The following is a 20176-nucleotide window of genomic DNA, read 5'->3' on the forward strand; positions in this document are numbered from 1 at the left end:
GAAGAATCAAGGTTGGGCAGAGAGAATCGAACTTGAGAGGGAGAGGAAGAAGAACAGGAATAATTTACAAAAAATGTGACCAAGAAATATAGAGTATGGAGACCACAATTTTGCTCCTTCAGGCTGATTTACAGGTAACATTCAGTTATGTTTAGGCGATGTCACTTATGGTTGTGAGTTCTCTGAATCAGATAATAGTCTCAATCTGTCATTTCCCTGTTTCTTGTATAGATAACAACTTTAACAGTCATGCTCCCTAGAGCATAGTTAAATTGATAACACCTAAGTTGTTTTCAGGAGCGCTTCCACTGCATGCCAAGATACAGAGCTCCTGAGGACACACCAGTGAAGTACCACCCCCCCCAAAAAAAAAAAAAAAAAAAAAAAGCAACAAAAAGGCAGCAAACTCAAAAGGAAAGGAGAAGCTTAACTGGTTGCATGACTGGTATTACTAACCTCCTCACTGGGACTATCTTCATGATTATGTGACCATAATCGTTCTATTGTAAATAGATCAGAATCAATGTGCTTATAATTGCTGCAATGAACAAATGGTCCCTTAATCCACTTAATTATAGAGACAGTCTTTGAATTACTGTAGTTGATTCTCTGTGACCTTTCTAAGTTAAAAATCTTATTTCTGGGTTATATTCTAAATTGCTATGGCCTTTATATCTTCTGAGTCCCCCAATGAAATAGGTTCTATACAACAGTTACAGTTTAATCTTCTGAAAGGCTATGTTCATGGTGTGATATTGTTCCCCCAAAATCTTTTATAGACGTTTAATTCCTAAAAGATAAAGACAAAATTCTTTAGTTTACCATGCAGCACTCTGCAGTCTCACTCCATCTGCCTTTCAACCTCATTTCCATAAATCACGGGTAATAATCCTCCATTCTATGCTTGGTTTTGACCTATTCTTCTCCAAATTCCTCTAGATTTTCTCACTCCACTATCCCTTTGTTCACTCAATCACCAGTTCTGAGATTTCCTCCTACCCATACCTTTTAATTATTCAATAGGTAACTCAAGTTACACCTGTTCTAAGAAGGCTTCTCAGACTATCTAACTCAAATATTTCCTCTTCTTTGGAACTTTTATTACTCAAATGGTAATTAGTCAAGCACTGCCTCGTGATAGCACAGCAAATTTCTTTTGTCTAATATTTGCCTTTCCTTATAATTATGCCTTGTATAATAATTTATGCATCTTGTCCTCATAGGACACAGAGCAGGGATTCACATATAAGAGATGTTCAATACATATTTTTGAAACAGAAATAATTCATTGAATGTGGCCAGATTAAATGTATTTATTTTTGGGAAGTAGAGAATACTTTACTAGAATGTGCCGAATTTTTTATGCTAACACTTTCACAGATCCATAGTTTGTTCTTTTCCAATTTAATGCTGTTGTCTATTAACTAACTGTGTCTTCAAAAATCTTTTGTTATAGAGAAAATTTGTAGGAAACTTTGAACTTGCATAGAAGTATAACTTGAGCTTTTGCTTTAGTCCCATTAGCATATAGACATTTAATTAGTGTAGCAAAAATAATTGGGCACCTGTGGTAAGTTGAGTTTTTTCCTTTAAATCTGTGAAATACAGGATCATTAAGAGTATCTTCCTTAGAAGTTTATGCAATTTAACATATTAGGTTGGTGCAAAAGTAATTAAGATGTTTGCAATTATTTTTAACCTTTTAAACTGCAATTACTTTTGCACCAACCTAATAGATTAGTGGCTCTCAACCAGGGCGGGTATTTTATCCCACAAGAGGTGTTTGTAATGTCTGGAGACATTTTTGTTTGTCACACCTTGATGAAGGGAGATTGCTACTGGCATCTAGTAGATAGAAGACAGATATTGTTACACATTTCATAATACATAGGATAGTCCCTCTAAAACAAAGAATTATCTAACCCCAAATGTCTATAGTGCCAAGGTTGAGAAAGCTTGATATAGATAATAGATTTGGAGGTAGATGTAGATAATTTATTGAATGAATTATGGCTTATACTTGTGAATTAAGACAAACATCTCTTGTGAATTAAAATTCCATGTCATCCAGTTGTGATTGATCTCTTTGGTCTACCTCTCATAACTGTGGTAAGAAACAGATAGTGAATGGGGCCAGGTTGGAAAGATCTGACTTGATAAACCCCTCATTACTTTGTATGTGATAGATAAGATTTATTACACAACTACTAACCAATAATGTATGAGTTACATACCCACTATTATCATGGTAGGAGTTTTGAGGGATGGAGACTCCAATAACCTACAAGTATTTATAATATTTTTTTTTCCCTAGAGACGGTCAGTCCTGATTGTTATGAGAGAGTCAATTGTAGATTCAGAGCCAACTGAGATGACTGAAACATGGCATATTCCAGCCAGAAACAATAAATTGTCAATAAACATTTATTTAACTAATATGCCAAGAGCACTCAAGAAATACTATTCAAAAATAAGCATTCCACAAATAATAACTTTCATATACAATATGAATGACATTTTAAATTAATCTATTGAATATCTAAAAGCCATCCTGCAATCTTGGATCTTGGCATAGTTAAGAGCTTCCCTATCTAATTCCAGCATGTCTTGGAATTTCTCTTTTCACTCTTAATTGGATTGTATTTACAATTGTAATCTAACTCAATTATATTTAATTGTTACTATTTACTTTGTGTCTTCCTCCCCATCCCCCTCCAGCTCCTTACCTCCTACCACAACAAGACCCCAAACTTGTCTAGGCAGGGTCTCAGACTGGTTCATAATTGTAGCTTTAGCACTTATATGTGGATTTTTAAAAAAATAAATACAATAAACATATTTTCTCTTCAGAAATTTTTAATAACATTTTCTTTTTCTAGCTTACTTTATTATAAAAATACAATATATAATACATAAACAATATATGTGTTATTCAACTGTTTATGCTATTGGGAAGGCTTCTGGTCAAGAGTAGGCTGCTAGTAGTTAAGTTTGGGGGAAGTCAAAAGTTGTACATGGAGTTTCAACTGTGTTGGGGTCTGCGCCCCTAATCTCCATGTTGTCCCAAAGGTCAATTGAATTTATTTCTCAAGAACTCAAAGAGGGTTTGGCATCTGGGTATCATTCAAATTTCTTATGTGCATAAGACTTTATTGTTTCAACTTGAAAATATAACTTATACAGTAGCAAAGCCTGCCAAAGGCACTGATTTTTCTAGAAAATTTCCCTAGTTGCTTTAGTTGTTCACTTCATTGCCAGCCCTCGAAGGAAGGATGGAACTCTAGAATTTCCCAGTGATTGCTGCATGACAAACTGACAGGACAGCTGGAGGCAAAAAGATAAGCCGTAAGGTATAAGTGGACCTCTGGTATCTTCTCTTTTTGATTAGAATGGATGAAAACAGTCTTGTTAAAATGTAACAGCATAAAATGACCATGAACTGACAATAAAAGTTGGCAAAAAACCCTGAAGCATTTATCAGTAATGATTCCAAAGGAAGAAAGTAGTATTCCAGATGACAAAACAGAAAGGTATTTCTGACAAAATCATCAGGTATATGATGAATGATTACGCAATATTATGTACAGCATATGATGTCCAAGGACGTAGTACGTCCAATCTAAACTGAGTGCTTCTTGTCCCCCTCTTCACCTTTTTTTCTGAATAATTTCTCTATGTAGAGGAAATCCAGCTCTTTATACCTCTTACTTAGTCTTTGTACTTCTCCTTAGCTGTGGAATTAGATAACTTGACAGTCCAATTATTAGAAAGTTATTCTCCATCTTCCACTTAATTCCCTTAGTCATTCATGTGCTCTTTAGCTTTTCTAACTGTTTTCACATCTTCATAATGTTTTGGAAATAGAAAACCAAAGGGTGGCTCCCATGGATTAGGTGGGATAAGACAAGAAAAGGAAGTGTACTGTTTCAAACAGTACTATTTACTTTCTTCATACATACGGTGTCTTTGTAGGACATTTTTCTCCTTTGCCTTTCTCCACTATCTGGCTAACATAACTGAGTGTTGCAAAGCTGTTATATCTGTCATTTCCTTTTACCCCACTCTTTCTATTTTGTTCCCTGAAATACTACTTTCTTCCTTTGGAATTGTCAACTGTATGAATTTCTTTCTAAAATTCAAGGTTAAAGGCAGTTGCTTTTATAAGACCTGTCTGCGATTATCACTCCCTGCACTTTACTTTCAGTCTGTTAAAAAAAAAAAAAAAAAAATAGGGGGGAAAGGAAAGCAAAATTTAAGAGGGAAAGAGGGAGGAAAGTGAAGGGAGGGACGGGAGAGAAAGTGAGGAAGGAAGGAGAAAGAGAGAGAGAGAGACAGGGGTGGGAAGATAAACTATCTGTGATGAGACTGTGAAACAGAAATCAAGATTGATTGCCTGACTCAGTAGTGAGTCAAGGTGAGTAAAATTCTACTGGTAGCCAGGTGTTTCTTCACAGAAGGCAGTTAACTCTTTTCAGGTTAGCAGCGTGATCGTTGTGCTTACCACTTTCTAGGAAGGATTCAAGAATTAAGAATCTATTATGATTCAGAATCCAGAGTTCCATCAGTCTGCAAGTGTTTGTTTAATGTAAGCTGAATTCTGCATGAAGGCGTTAAAGAGATAAAAGGATGTGTAAGACAATCTTAAATACTTGAAAGCACTATGCTTAAGTAACTTGAAAGCATACTGGTCAGGGAACATTACTATTTAATAATTAAAGAATGAGATGCTATAATAAAGGATGCTATATTATGTGGCATATATAGTAAATACTTTAGAAGGTCAAAATGAGAAGAGTGAGGTTACTGTGTGTCAGCATCATCAAGGATTAACACACTGAAAGTTTGCAACACTGTTTTCATCCAGTCATTAGGCAAATATTTATTGAACATCTACTATATATGCAAGGCACTGTGTCACATGCTTCATTAATGACATAAGGCATATGACGTGCTTAGCACAACGTTTGGAACCTGGCTTCTAATAAATGCTAGTGATGCTGACAATGATGACATCATCATTATCATCCTAAGAAGTACCATTCTGTAATGATTGGAGAATAAAATTGGGACGTGGAATGTCGGGGTCAACTTCTGATTCTACTACTTTCTAGCTATGACCTGGGGGGGTTATTAACTTCTCCATACCTCACATTATACATCTGTGAAAGGAAAGTAGTTATGCCACATGCTTCCTGGAATTTTTATGAAGATTACAATTTTGAACTTGATAAAGATTTAAAACAGTGATTAGTTCATAGTAACTACTTTAAATGTATTTATTGACTAAAAAAATAGGCAGCAATTATTTCACTGAATTCTAAGTCCCATAAGAATGACAGACTTTATATATTTTGTATCTGCCCTGCATTTAGGAAAGTTCATGGCACTTATGAGACACTCAATGAGTCTTTGTTGAATGATAATAATAATGATTATTATTACGCATATAATTTTTGACACTAGTTGTTCTAAATCTTTTGTCAGAGGCATATGTCAATGTTGCAAGTGTGGCCAGAATAATATTCTATCTAAATTGTTTACATTTACAATAATTGTTCTGAATGTTTTATAGGAAAAATCAGTGTAAAAATCATGTGGCTTCTCACATGACACCCATGCAATTTCTTACCTTATTGACATTTCGTGTAACCATGACACATGTACATATACACGTGTGTATACTTAGTTAATTTAAATGGATACAGAATACTGAATAGACAATTTTAAAATAATGATAATATCAAGTTCATGTATTTGCTTGTTACAAAATAAAGTTTTATGTCTTGTCAACTTGTAACAAATGATCTTTGATTGATCAGACAGTTTCAGAATTGGGGCTCTGAATAAAAGCCACTTATGACCAAGGCAGTGTGTGAACTTTACAGAAAATAGTGTCTACAATATATCCTTTATTTGTGGTAGAAAATGATCTTTTTTTCAATTCTTTTTTGAATTACCCAGAAATCACTGCTATAAATTACTTCAGATTATGTACAGAGTTGAGCCAGTGGAAGAAGGAGCATATAAATTTTTATGGTCCTGTCCTCTGCTTGAGTACAACATCCTCTCAAGATTGAAAACAAGATAGAAACCACGGCCAAGCAGCACTTACAAACTTTCACAATCAAACTAATCCTTCTTAGTGAGGGGAGAAAATATAAAACACGAACTGTTACTTGACAGAGAGAGCCTGGGTCAAGAGATGAACAGGCCATAAAGTAAAGACATCTGTGTGTGCTATTGATTCGGTGACTTGTTTACTTTTGGAATTTGAGAAATAAGGGTAGTGGCTTCAAGAACAAGAGGCCTGGTCTCTGGCGTGCATTACATTTTAGTTTACGTGGAGACCGCCATATGAAGGCTCTCCTTTGGAAAACAGGTAAACATTTTCGGACACCAAGAGTAGCTCTGTATGTTTGCTCAGCAATATGTGCCCTGTACCTAGAACAGTTTCTGACGTGTAATAAGGAGTTATTTGTACAATGTCTCAAGTCTTATGACGATTTCCTAGACCTGACATATTCAACAAATAAATCCCTAGGTTGACCACTTATTTACATGTTGCTCCATTTGCCCTGCTGTCCTCTTTCTCTGTCTCTTCTTTATTTACGTGACTCATTTAAAAGATGAAGGTGATGTCATGCCCTTTTATGCCTAAAGACTTTAGAATGGATTCCTTAAAAATAAGAGCACCTCTATTCTAAGGTAATCACTACATGATTAAAATTTAAAAAATGACATTAATACAATTTATTATCAAATGTATAGCCTATATTTAAATGCTTCAGTTGCCCCAGTGAAATTCTTTATAGCATCCAATCCAGGATCACCTGTGACATTCGGCTTCACAAGACATTGGCCTCATTTAATCTAGAACAGTCCCTTAGTCCTTCTTTGTCTTCCCTGACTTTGACATTTTTGAAGAATGAAGGTCAGTTATTTTATGTTCCTTCATTTATCTGAGATTTCCTTATGATTAAAGGCTCAACTGCTTTTTTGGGGGGAGAGAGGACATGAATACCATATATGTGATATGATGTCCTTCTCAGTGCATCACGTCAAGGGCTTGGTGTTAGTTTGTTCTACCACCGGTAAGTTTAAGTTTAGTCATTTGATTAAGGGGGTATCCACCAGGTTACTCCATTTTATCATCACTATTTTTCCCTCTGTAGTTTATTTGTGAGGAGATACTTTGAGATTACGTAAATAGTCTCACCAAACTTTAACCTACTGGTTTTAGCATACATTGGTGATTTTTTTTTTTTAACTCCATCATATTTTTAAATAAATCACTGGTTGACTATAAGTGGAATTTTAAAGAGATGTTTTCAAGTGGAGAGCTATAGTTATGTATACTAAATAAAATAACAAATCACATTGAGGACAAATGAACGCGTAGATTATATTCACAGACATTAGAAAGTGGGGCACGATTTTAACTCTGGGGCACTATTTCTTTTTCAGAATTGACATCCTTCCTCTGTAACTACAGCACCAAACTGTAAACCCATGGCTCTGGTTAGCCCTTGATTTATTGCATAAGCGTGAGTAGATTTCTAAATCTCTTGGATTTGATTTCTCCTTTAAAACTGGTATAATAATAATGGACCTTCCTTTTCTTCATAAGGATGGTGTGAGTAAAAAAGAGAGGTGATTATTACAATAGATGTTTGAGCTCTTTGATGAAAGGTAATTTATAAAGCCTACATCAAATTATTAATCCTATCACAGCTACACGAGTAAATATTCTTCCTGTTACTAAGGGCATTGGATCCCCAAAACCTCATTCTATATCAGACACCACTGCCAACTCCCATGACCTGATTTCGGAAAAAGTAACAGCCCTTGCCAAAAGAGTCTTGACACAAATGAAGCCTCCTCCAGCCTCCAGTCTTCCTCATTCACACCTTCTCTTTAAAAACATTTCTGACTGATGCTCAAGGCATCTCTTTCACAATCTTAATTTTAATTTGCCTCACCCTTAGGTGGGACTCTCTCCTGCTGATTTTGCAGAAGTCCAACTTTTCCTATTTGCAACTAGATTGGAAAGGGTATTGAGGCTGCAACAGTACAAGGGACTATGTGACTGCCTACTGGGATGAACTCAGCTCAGCCTCTAAGTACTAAGAAAGCTTGCTATAAACTCAGGCAGCAGAAACACCGTCTGCTTGAGGATTTTCTCAGCTGATTTCTCTGCAGAGAAGATACACAGAGGATATAGGTACAGAACACTTAGAGCAGTTCTGGAGTGTCCTTTGAATTTAATGGCAGAAGTAGCCATGCTGTAAAGTCTCTTAAAAAACACTTCCTTAGCCCCGCAGATTTAACTTGTGAAATCAGCTTGTTTCTGATCATCCTTTGTAAAACATGCAAGAGGACTGGGAGACTGTCATTTTCTCATCTAAATATAGATGCACATCCCTTAATCAAGCTTGATTAATCCTCTTAACACCTCTGAAATGGGGATTGCCTGCACTCAGTTGCAGGACCATTCTTGCAATGGGTTCTTGTCTCAGCAGGAAGCATGTAAGAAACTTCCTGGCTAAGCCAGAAATTGTCTTATATGCTCCGGCAACCCATTTGTGTTATGTAACTAGATCGCCTGGTTTTACTCCTGTTTGCCTGCATTCACCTGGCTCCTTGACACCCTCCTGGCTCCAGCCCCAATCAGTTCTATAACTACAGACAGACTCTGCCTGCACTCTGTAGTCTCAACCTTCCTTTGATAACCCGAGCTCTGGTTTCTCACGTCTATTTGGTGTGGCTCACAGTCCTAGTGCAACACTGAGATGCTCTGCATGGGGAAAAAAATACAAGCAAACCAACAAACAAAAACTCCAAAAACCAGAAATGGGACCATTTCAGATTCGTACTTGGCTGACTGCTATCAGCTCCTTCCGCCCAAGAGTTCTTCCAGCATCTCTGGGATATTCAGCCACGCCTGTAAAAACAGGAATGACTCTTCTTTGTTTTCATTTTTATATACATAATGAACAAATTCTACATATTTTCTATTTTGGCACAGTGAATACTAATGGTCTACAAAAAGAAATAATGACTTAAATGATCAAATTCCTTCAGTTTCTAATTAAATTCTGTGGAGAACCCAAACGGAGGTGATGGTAACATATCTTGGCCTAGGTAGTGATTTTTCACATTAGAAAAAAAAAAAAAAAAGCCACACATGAGAATTGGATAATTCCAATAAAAATAATACAGACCATCCAGACTTAAAGTTTGTTCTCCAGCCCCAGCGCCCAGTTTTAGCTCTTAATGCCTTTAAATCCTACAGAAGAAGTTCCTGAGAAAAAAGAAAATGAAGCTGGCTTTACTGCCTTTGCTATCCACACTGCCACCGCATTCACTACAGATACTGTGCTTGTGTGATATGTGTGAGTGTAAGACTCACCCTCATTTGTCCTTAACTCAAAAGAATTGGAGCACATCGTGAAATGCCTTTAGTGTTTTTCTAAAACGAATTCACATTCTTTTTATTTGGGGATGTTTAAATTTCTTAGCTGTATCCCTGAATTTGACCACATGCATAGAGACGAAGGGCTTATGTTAAGTGTGTGGAAGCTACACATTAGGCTATCAATGTATCATAAAATTAGAAGTGGCAAAATACTGCTCTAGGTTATAGGCCCAAGGACTTCAGCCAGAAAATGACACCAATGCAGACTCACGATGAGTCTCTTTTTCAGTGCATTTCATATACTTAATGTATTTCTTGAATTACAATCACTGTGGAAAGTCTCTGATATTCTCAATTAGTTGTTTTTAATTATAAGAAGACCCATTTGATCCTTTAGTTTGCCAGATGAAAGGTTTCAAAGTATTCCTCATAATGAATGTAGTTTTTAACGAGCATTCTGTAAGTAAAGGTTAATGGCATTTTTCATGCCAATAAATGCACTTTCACTGCCAAAGCTAAAGCTCAAGAGTACGCTATAAAGTCATGAGCAATTTCAGGAAGATTCAAGACCTTCTTAGGAGTTGAGGACAAATTGCCCAATTTGAATGACATTGTATATTACATGGTTGTGTAACACTGGCGACTCTTCAGGAAGAGATGGGTTTTGAACTTTAACTGTAATCTCTTTTCTGCTTCCTTAATTCATCAGACAACACACACACACATACACTATGCATTCAAGAAGAGATTGTTTTTCCACAATGTGATTATTTTTGACATTTTGAAAAATTTCTGAACCAAACACAACGCAGCTGAATGCTTGAAGTAGAGGGATCCAAAGGAATATATACCAGTTTTTCCAACACAGTTTAAGGGGTGCGGTGAGAGATCACCCAAAGATTATTTCCAGGCTAAGGACAGAAGAGATGAAAACTGAAAATAAAAACTAAACAAAAATGTTAGGCCTTTTACATGTTAGATCTTTGCATATCAGCGATTTAGCTTGGCATGTAGTTACTTATAAAAGAATGGTAGGATATTTACCTATATCTATGTATCTATATATGTAGGTAATTCATTATTTTTCCATTTATAAAATACCTTGTATAGAATCTGCCAGGAATACTATATGCTTCACTTTCCTCCAGTCAATGTTTAAAAAAATATACCGGAAGTGCCAAACAAATGTATACAAGCGGACACTTTGGTCACCGTTGCTCCAGCAGTCGTTCATCATAATCAGAAGCGTCTGGATGCTGATGGTAACCACTTTGAGCACCTCTTATAATTGCAGAAGTCAAATGTGACTTGTGTTCATCTTTTGTCATCGATATATATTGAGTATTACAATTTTAATATAGTTTTCCTTTCTTAAAATATGTCTACATTGTTTTGGCACCCTGTGTATGTTTTGTATTTTGCCAAATGCCATCTGCTAAAGTATGAAGGGAAAGTGGACATAAACAAATAAGCCAAAGTACAAAATGAAGATGATACGCCTGTATGGGCTGAAAAACGCAGTCATTTCATTGTAATGAGCGATCTAGTTACACAATCTCTCCCCATTTAATTTGCTTTGAAAAATATATACTATGTGCATTCTCCAGAAGGCAATTGCTTCTCCCCAAAACATGTTCTACTTCTTTTAAAGCCTCTGGTAAAATTTTTATCTAAGCCATCAGATTTAGCAATTTGTAACTGATCTAATCTCTCCCCCAAATCCTTGCTTGCTGAAACTGCATCCAATACTTCCTCACTATAAACCTTTCAGTTCACATAAAACCAAATTACAACTTACGACTGTCCTTTTTATGTTCATCTCTTGCAACTTTTCTTTTACCCCCGCAACCAAAAATTACATAAGCTTACTCAGAAATCCTGATCATTTCAGCAATTGCCAATGATTATATTACAAAATAATCATTTAGAGTTAACATCATAAAAAATAAAGAACCACAACATTAACAATCATCAGATGGAATTTAAATAATTAAGTGTTCTTTTTTATATGCCCCCCCCAATAGAATGTTACAGTTTTTAAAGGATTATAGGCAAGTGCCATTGTCTGAAGAAAATTTTCCTCTTATTCATTTATTTTTTAATTCATTCTCTCATTTTCCACATATTGATTATTTTCTATGCACTGAATAGTATTGCAGCTATAGAGGATATTGCAATGAACAAAAATAGGCACATACTAAATATCTGCTTGGATTAAAAACAATATTGTTTTAATTGTTAACTATGAGATAGAGTGACACAAACAGTGATTATATAGTTTATTTGGAATAGGCTATTCTATTTGGGAAAAATGCTTTCCCTTGTCTTCTTCTGTACTAATTACTGGTTATCTAGCAATGTATCTGACACAGATTAGATGCTGAACTAATATGTATTTAATGACAAAATCTCTGTTGATATTCATATGAAATCATTGATCTTTAGGTTTCTAAATTCCACCTATTACAGTTTCTTGAATCCTATATATTAAGCATGTAACAAAGGTTTTAATTTCACTTTTAAGTCCAAATTTTGGCCAGTACTTAAGCCACTTCCTGTTAGGTGACTTGAGTTCTATGAATTTTATAAGTATATCTGGATTTTTCATCAGATCCTATAAATGTCTAACCTAATGTGCAGAAATTTTGTGACATTAGGGTCTGAGTACCCAGGTGATTCCTAATATTAAATAAGGTAGATTGCATTAAATTAGAAAAATTGTAATCTCTCTCTGTAGCAAGGGAAGGAAATCCGTGCTTAATGTATAAATTGTTTAAATCCTGCCATACCTTGAACAATCGGGTTTAACTGCTGAAAAATGAGATATCATCTTGAGAGTAAGAGCAGGAATTGCCCCCTTTTTGTGTGTGACCCATAGCTCTTTGCAAGAAGAGGGTATTTCATGGTTATCTATGAAGCAAGTGGTTGACTGAGTGATTGAATTAATTATTTTTCCTTAGAGAGTACATAGGAGTACTGAAAAGGGTGCATGTTAAACCCTGCTTTGAGATTTCCAAACATGATTTGCAGTGCTGTAACCTAGCATGTGTGACACCAAAAGATGAGTCTACTTTCTTTAGAGTGAGTATACCATGCTCCTACTTCCCTACCCTTTCCTCTCCTTTCCTCCTACCTTACTCAGCTCAAGAAAACTTGTAGGTGTCCAGGTATAAGGAGGGTGGCCTACTTCTGCTTTACATTTTTTTGTCTCCTGAAGCTGAAGCTTTTTCCAGAGCCAGCTAAATGGAGGGATGAATGCCTTCTGCTAATATTTACATATGCTACTATTTTTCAGAGTTAATATGCTAATATTTATAGTTATTAGCATATGTAGATTATGCTAAATATTCTGCTGTAACATTAACAAAATTTTGATTTCTTTGCTTGATTCCTAGTATCTTGCCTTCTCTGTACTGCACTAAAGAGTTTTGAACAAGTTAATTCCACAACAACTAAATTTTGAGTGTTCAGAGTCAAATCTTCTTTAAATGGTTCCTTCCTCATTCTTTCCATAACGCATTATAACACCATTTTCCATTCTGAATTAGCAACTTCTTTGAGTTAGCAGCTTTAGCAGCATCTTTGCATTTTTCCCAAAGTCATCGTGTTATACTGATACCATTATCCAGATAAAGTACAATGTCAATTAATCCCTCTCCTCCAGGATAAGTGTCATTTGATTGCATGCATTTATTCAACACATATTTACTGGAGGCCTAATATGCATTAAGGTGCAATGATAGTCATTGAGATGTAGACTAGACACAGAAAACTTGTTGCACAATTATACTACTTCAACTGTCTCCATGAAAGAGTATCTTCTTTATTATTTTTGAGAAAACTCTACAGTGGATTGGCTAATGTGTTACCTTCAACATGATTTCCCTTTCATATGACACTCCTTAATAATTTCCCAATAATGATAAAATGAGGACAGATGAGTCAATTGCCTTTGAATTCACTACTAAATGATTCATGGAGATAAAAATCTAAACAGGAAACTATGGGATAGGTTATATTTCATTTCTTCATATCAGAGGTTCTTTAAGAACACTTCTATTTAAAGGAAATCAACCAGTGTTCATGTTTTATGGGGCAGCTTTAATCAAACAACCATTGAGTTGACTTACCTTTCACATTCATAAAATGTAATGTTCATCAGCCTGAAATTTTTTATTTCAATGTGTCACGTGTATCAGTTGAGATAAAAATAGAGATATTTCTATATACAATATTTAGAACATTAGGAATAAGATCCATTGTTTCTGTACATGTTGAAAAGACTGAGTTGAAAAACAACAAATTGGGTTGAATAAACAAGGAAATAGTAGAGACTTGAATATAGTTGCACTCCTATATCTCACATTATTCTATAAGTCTGAAAAATGTATGATGCACGAAGTATATGAGTGTTCCTTAACCAAGTGTGTTCTTTCAAATGTACTTGAATAGATTTTTTTCTACTTGAAAAGTCAGGCTAGATGGTACATAAAAAGTATGTAACTTGAAAGATTATGCTTGTTTCTACAAGAAATGTTTCCTTATTTTTTAAATAATGAATAAATTATTTTACACTACTATAGAAATGGAATGTGCAAAATTTTAGATGTAATAATCATTCTTCAGATTTCTTATGTAAAACCAAATTTAAAACTAAGAAACATAAACTTTTATAAATCATCCTGGTAGGAAATCCCTCTGTAAATTACATTCTGGATCGCATTTGATCATACGAGCATTAAGTTTGAAACTTAACAATTCTACATCATTTCTCATATTGGAAACACCTTGCAAAAGTATTAACTAATTAATCAAATTAGATAACAATTCTGTTATGAACCGAACATTACATCGAATCATTTGCTGCAGAACATCAAGATGGTATATGTATATATGTCACTTTTGAGGTAATAATTATAGCTATGTGCAGTAAAGTATTTATTACCTTATCTAATTAATACACATTTTGGCATGTCAGGGTTTGCGGGTAATTATAGTTTTCTATTGAGGTAATAATTTGTATGATTTATGAAGCCTATGAAACAACACCATGAGCCAAAAAGCTGTCTGGAATAATTACAGTTAAGCAGGGTGATCAACAGGTATGCCCAGCCAAGAGAACGCCGCCCCGAGGATAAGAGCCTCAAAGAAACAGGAGCAATCTGAGGTGTTCACTTCTCAGCCTGCTTTTTCTTACCTGAAAAAAAAAGAAAAAAGAAAAAAATGGCCCACCCACTGTTTTCAGCTGTATTAACAAAGATCTGATTGCTTAAGTATTTGTGGTTATTTTCCAAAAGTTCATGTGCTGAAGTGGAGGACTTTATAAAATAATAAATATAACTATAATGGATCATACAAATTTGCAATTGTTTCAGGAAAGACTGAGTGTAGACACATTTAATTTGTTTTAAGAATGCCCGTGCATTTTGTGGCTTTTGAAAACTCAGCTAGAATATGAACCCACCTTACAGCAGTTAGAAATACGACACTCTAAACCCCTCAAATCTTGCCACCCCCAGTAGGCTCGGAGTCTCATTTACTTCTGGAGCCAAGACATCTGGACAAATTGTCCCAGTAGGAACAGAGAACGTAGTTTGTTTCCTAAGAAACTTTGCTTATATTCAAGAATTGACTCTCAGAGAGTTGACGTTGAAAAAGAGCTCAACCATCATCATCCGTATTTATACAATAACTTTCAGGAAGTTGGGGGTTGTTCCAGAAGATAATGCAGGTTATTCTTTATCAGACATTACTTTTCTTTTGCTAAGTTTATTTTGACCTTCCAATCAGTCATTCTCTTTTGATTCACATTAATGCCCTGGAGGTATGTAATGTTTTAATTGGCATTCAGCTCCTACACCGAATCACAAGATCCTATCTTACGTAAAGAAGCAGCTGGTAAATTTCTGCGAACTGTTCTCAATACGTGGGAAGTTCTTAAATTAGTTTCGTCTTTCTCAGGGAGACTAATACATTTATATCCTGTAGGAGTATATTGAATTTTTAGTTATTAACTCCAGATAGAGCCAAGTTGTCACTATTGTTTTTTAAATGGGAGGAGGAAAAGATAATGTCAGATAATATAGACTGTTAAAAGCAGTGTATTCCACTTTAAAATCAATGCTAAATTGTAGAGTCAGTAGTCCATAGCATAATAGATACTTTTGCGTAAATTGGAAAGTTATACTGGGAGGGAATGGCAAGAGTTCTAGGAACGGTGTAGGATGGAAATCGTAAGCTTCTCCTGACACAGTTCACTCAGCAGCCACCTTCACTGACTTCAACTTTATCAAGCATTTGTTTTATGGTGAGTCATGGTCAAGAACAGAAACAGATGAGATAAATGAAGGACGCAGATGGAGGCCTGAGAAACCCCAAACACATAGGGTATCTCCCAACCCTTGCTACGTAACTGATTGTGAACTGGCCAACCTCCTTTCACAGTACGATAAAAGTCATCTAAAATGAATATTCCCTCCTTTTGACTTCCAAAATATATTATTTTTGGGGGGTGGAAGTGGAAGTGGAATAAACAAACAAAAATCATAGTAAAGAAAATTTCATTTGAAACAGTGTTTTTTAGTAGAAAATGTGATTTTTAGGAGGACTATCTTAAAGAATACACTTCGTATTTGAGTTCTGAAGCTACATTTAGGCGCATTCTATTGTACCAGGCAAACAGAGAGTTCACGTCCAATGGTAACTCTAGAAAATGTCTGAGCTTTTAAGCATTTTTATGCAGAATCTGATAGGTAGATATTTGAGTAATTATGTCCGGTCTGTCACAGGGATTGGTATATGGGAGTTCCCTCCTCTCCTCCTCTCTGCCCTCACAATTTACACACGTGTGCGCGCGCACACACACATGGAAAGACAATGGTCCTTAGTAGGTTGAAACCCTTCCAGAAAAGCAAACAAAAAAGGTACAGTCATGTCTATAAATCCAAAGATTTATCAGGTGCAACCAAAAGTTATGTCAGGATATAAGGGGAGGTAAGTGCAGAGTGAAAACACATCATTAATCCTCATAATTATAACATTATCTACCTGCTCATCATGTATTAGGTGTGATAAAAGCTAGGAATTACTATGTGTGATGTGGATGGCTATATGCCTATATGCACATACAAACAAATTTACTGTTATATATACTTAATCTTATGTGAGCTATTACATATAGAGTTCTTAGTAAAGAGTATATCTTAACAATAGTTTTATGATTTCAAAGGCTTTTGTTGTCATTTCGAGTCATCATTCCTTTATATATATATATATATTTTTTGCAACCATCAGCTTACTGGTTTGATTCGATTTCTTTAATATTTGTCACTTACCAACAGTTGATGTTTTTATTCAAAGGTTTTATGAGTATTTTAAATAAGCGGATGTGTCACTTTCTGTTCAAAATTCTGGGTATACTTGGAAAACTGATTTACTAACCACAACACTTTGAAAATATAAAAATGACTGCTATTAAGATTACTGACCCTATTGACGTTATCTTCCAGAACACTTTAAATATGGACGAGTCTCATCCGCCTTGTTCATTTTTTCTATTACTTTCTTGTTTAATTACATTACTAGGTAATTATATGCATTTGCTCTTGCCAAAGGGAATAAAACAGAGCTGAGTCTGAGCACAGTGTGTTCTTGCGTCTCTAGACTACAGGACTCTGTTACTTGGCATTAAGCAGTGGTCCACACACAGAATTTCATTGCCTGTACTTTCCAGGAACAGTCTTCTTTCACCTCAGGAGTAAAAAGGCCCTATTTCTTTTGTTTTGCCCTCAGTAAGCTTCTTTCACAGGCAGTAGAAACATATACTGTGTTCCCCCCAAAATAAGACCTAACCAGAAAATAAGCAGTAGCATGATTTTTCAGGAGGACATCCCCTGAACATAAGCCCTCATGCGTTTTTTTGGAGCAAAACTTAATATAAGACCCAGTCTTATTTTTGGGGAAACACTGTACAAAAATCTTGGTGTATCTTTTAAGATTTTTCTTCACCTTCCAAGGGAAGTATTCTCTGTAGTGTAACTTCCTTGCTTTGAAAATGCAACATCTTTGGACATTAATTATTATTATTGCTCACTTTTTGGCAGTGACTCCAAAAGAAGAAAAACAACAACAACAAAAAAACAAACAACAAACAACCTGAACTGGACTCCTGACAAGTCAACAAGCCTGTTTTGCAAGTGAGATGACTCATCACCACAGTGTTATAGTCCAGTTCACCTTGGAGTTTCTGAATTTCATATTTTCTATCAATTGACCAGAGATTGGGGTTTGTGGTGGGGCCCAATTGAAGTCTCCCCTAATTTCAACAGACCTTTTATCATTAGCATCTATTATCATGGTATGTTGTACAGGTTTGCTTTGAAATTCTTCCTGAGTTACGTTCTCTACCTCCTGACCTCAGACGTGAAACAGCAAGATGAGAAGGCATTAACTATAACCAATCACTTGTTCCTTTAAAACTCTTACTCAGTTTACCCCTTTGTGCTACAGTTAAAATTTGATAATCCTCATGTACTGTTAAATTGCCAAGTTAAGTAATTCAATTCTGATCTGCTGTGTTTGAGTGACTTTCCCCAAAATTCACTCATAGAGTGCTTCTATGTAATTTAATATTGGAGGATGCCTAAACATGCAGTGTAAATTGGATAAATATGGTGATTGGACAATTCAAAGAGCTCAAAACACCTATTTCCCCCAATAATTTGGATGTATTCCATCAAACTTTTGTTTGGGAATTTTTAAAAATTAATTATATGGTTAATTGAAATATATTTTTATCTTCTTTTGTTGCCTGACAGATGAAGCAACAACATTAGAAGTTGGACACAGTAAATTTTGGAAAAACACTTTTTAAAATATGTGGTTTTAAATGTTACGATTTAAAAAATGGTACAACTACCTTGGAAAACTGTTTGGCAATTTCTTTAAAAATGTAAACATAGAATTATGATATGACCCAGTCATTCCAGTCATAGGTATTTACCCAAAAGACATGGAAGCATATGTTCATAAAAAGAGAGGCTTGTACATGAATATTTCTTGCAGTTTCATTTGTAATAGCCGTAACTTGAAACAATGCAAATGTCCCTCAACAGGTGATATAGCTATACAGTTGAATACTACTTAGCAATAAAAAGGAATGAACTATTGATATATAAAACAACATGGAGGAGTCTCAAAATAATTATACTACATGAAAGAAAATGCAAATTAATCTGTAAGGACAGAAAGCAAATCAGTGGCTGCCTAGGGATGGGAGAGGGAGTGCAAGGAGGAATTACAAACAGGAATGCGTGAGGAAACTTTTAAGGGAATGGATATACACATATTCACTGTCTGGATTTTGATGGTTTCTTTGGTGTACACATATGTTAGGACACTGTATGCTTTAAACATGGGCAGTTTATTGTATAGCAATTACACTACCACAAAGCTTTTTAAAAAATGGTAACCAGAAAGAAGAATATATATCACATATATCCTTTTATCAATCAGTAAGTTTTTAAGAAATTGAGTTTAGAATGCCCATGATTACTATGACCTGGGGAAGTTTTATGCTTTCATCAGTGCTAAAATTATCTGGAGAGTTCCCCTTCTCACTTCTTCCTCCATTGCATGGTGACAGCCAAAACTAATAGTACAAGTCAATAATATATGAGCAATTATATTATTGACTTGTATTATTAGTTTTGGCTGTCACCATGCAATATTGCTCAAATCTGTTATCCTACATATGGAAAGAGGCCTTTTCAGGGGACATTCATAAGAGTAATATGATTTCCAGGCTACCATGAATTTCTGAGACTATGACATCAACCCACATATTTATGAACGAAAGGAACTAAGTGCAGTATTGATAGGATAGAGGAAAATAAGAAATTTACCTTTTATTTAAGCTATGATGCATTATTTCTCACCGTGGCCTAGGATAACATTTTCTAATAGTGGCAATATTTTCATATGTCTCACGTTCACTCATTTACCAAGTATGGCAAGTGGCTATTATGCACCTATTTCAGAAGCTGAGATACATGGAGCTGATCATGTAGTAGCTATTGCATAATTAGCAGTCCTGCCTATGTTCTAATATGGACTCTGGAGACTAGACTGGGTCATCATTCAATTTTAAGTTTACATAAAAATTTATTCAACCCCTACTCTCTTCCAGGGACTACATTGAGGATGCAAAAAAAAAAAAAAAAAAAAAAAGAACTAAATTTTCTCTAGCTTCATGGATATAATTCAGCAAGAAGGATCCATTCACATTAGACAAGCAATTACAAGTGTGATAAATGTTACAGAGTTGCAAGTACAAGACCGTGTTGGGATACACAGCAAGGGGATTTCCCTGATCTTTGAGGGAAAAAATATGTCCTCCCTAATAAATGGAATTTAGTCTGAGAGATGGCTTGAAGGAAGAAGTCAGTACTTGCATAATGGTTAGTTCCATAATTATCCACATTTAACGCATACCTATTTTGTACCTGTAAAATTTGTGAACATTTCTTCTACAGCCAAGGGGTCCCTGGTTCCTTTTAATGGTGAGGACATGTTCACCGTCGTATTTTTCCTTCAGTGCCCAGCTCCATATAAGTTTGTTCCAATTATTATTCACTAATGATTATAATAGTACTAGGTGGAATAACGGGTACTCAGAAATCTTGATCAAGGTTTTCAGCTAACGACTGGGGAAGGCTTTATTCATTTGGAATTGTTCTTCCAAATAATTTTGAACATATTAAA

Source organism: Rhinolophus sinicus, chromosome 1, assembly GCF_057876585.1.
Source record: "Rhinolophus sinicus isolate RSI-liver-muscle chromosome 1, RSI-T2T, whole genome shotgun sequence".
NCBI lineage: Eukaryota > Metazoa > Chordata > Mammalia > Chiroptera > Rhinolophidae > Rhinolophus > Rhinolophus sinicus.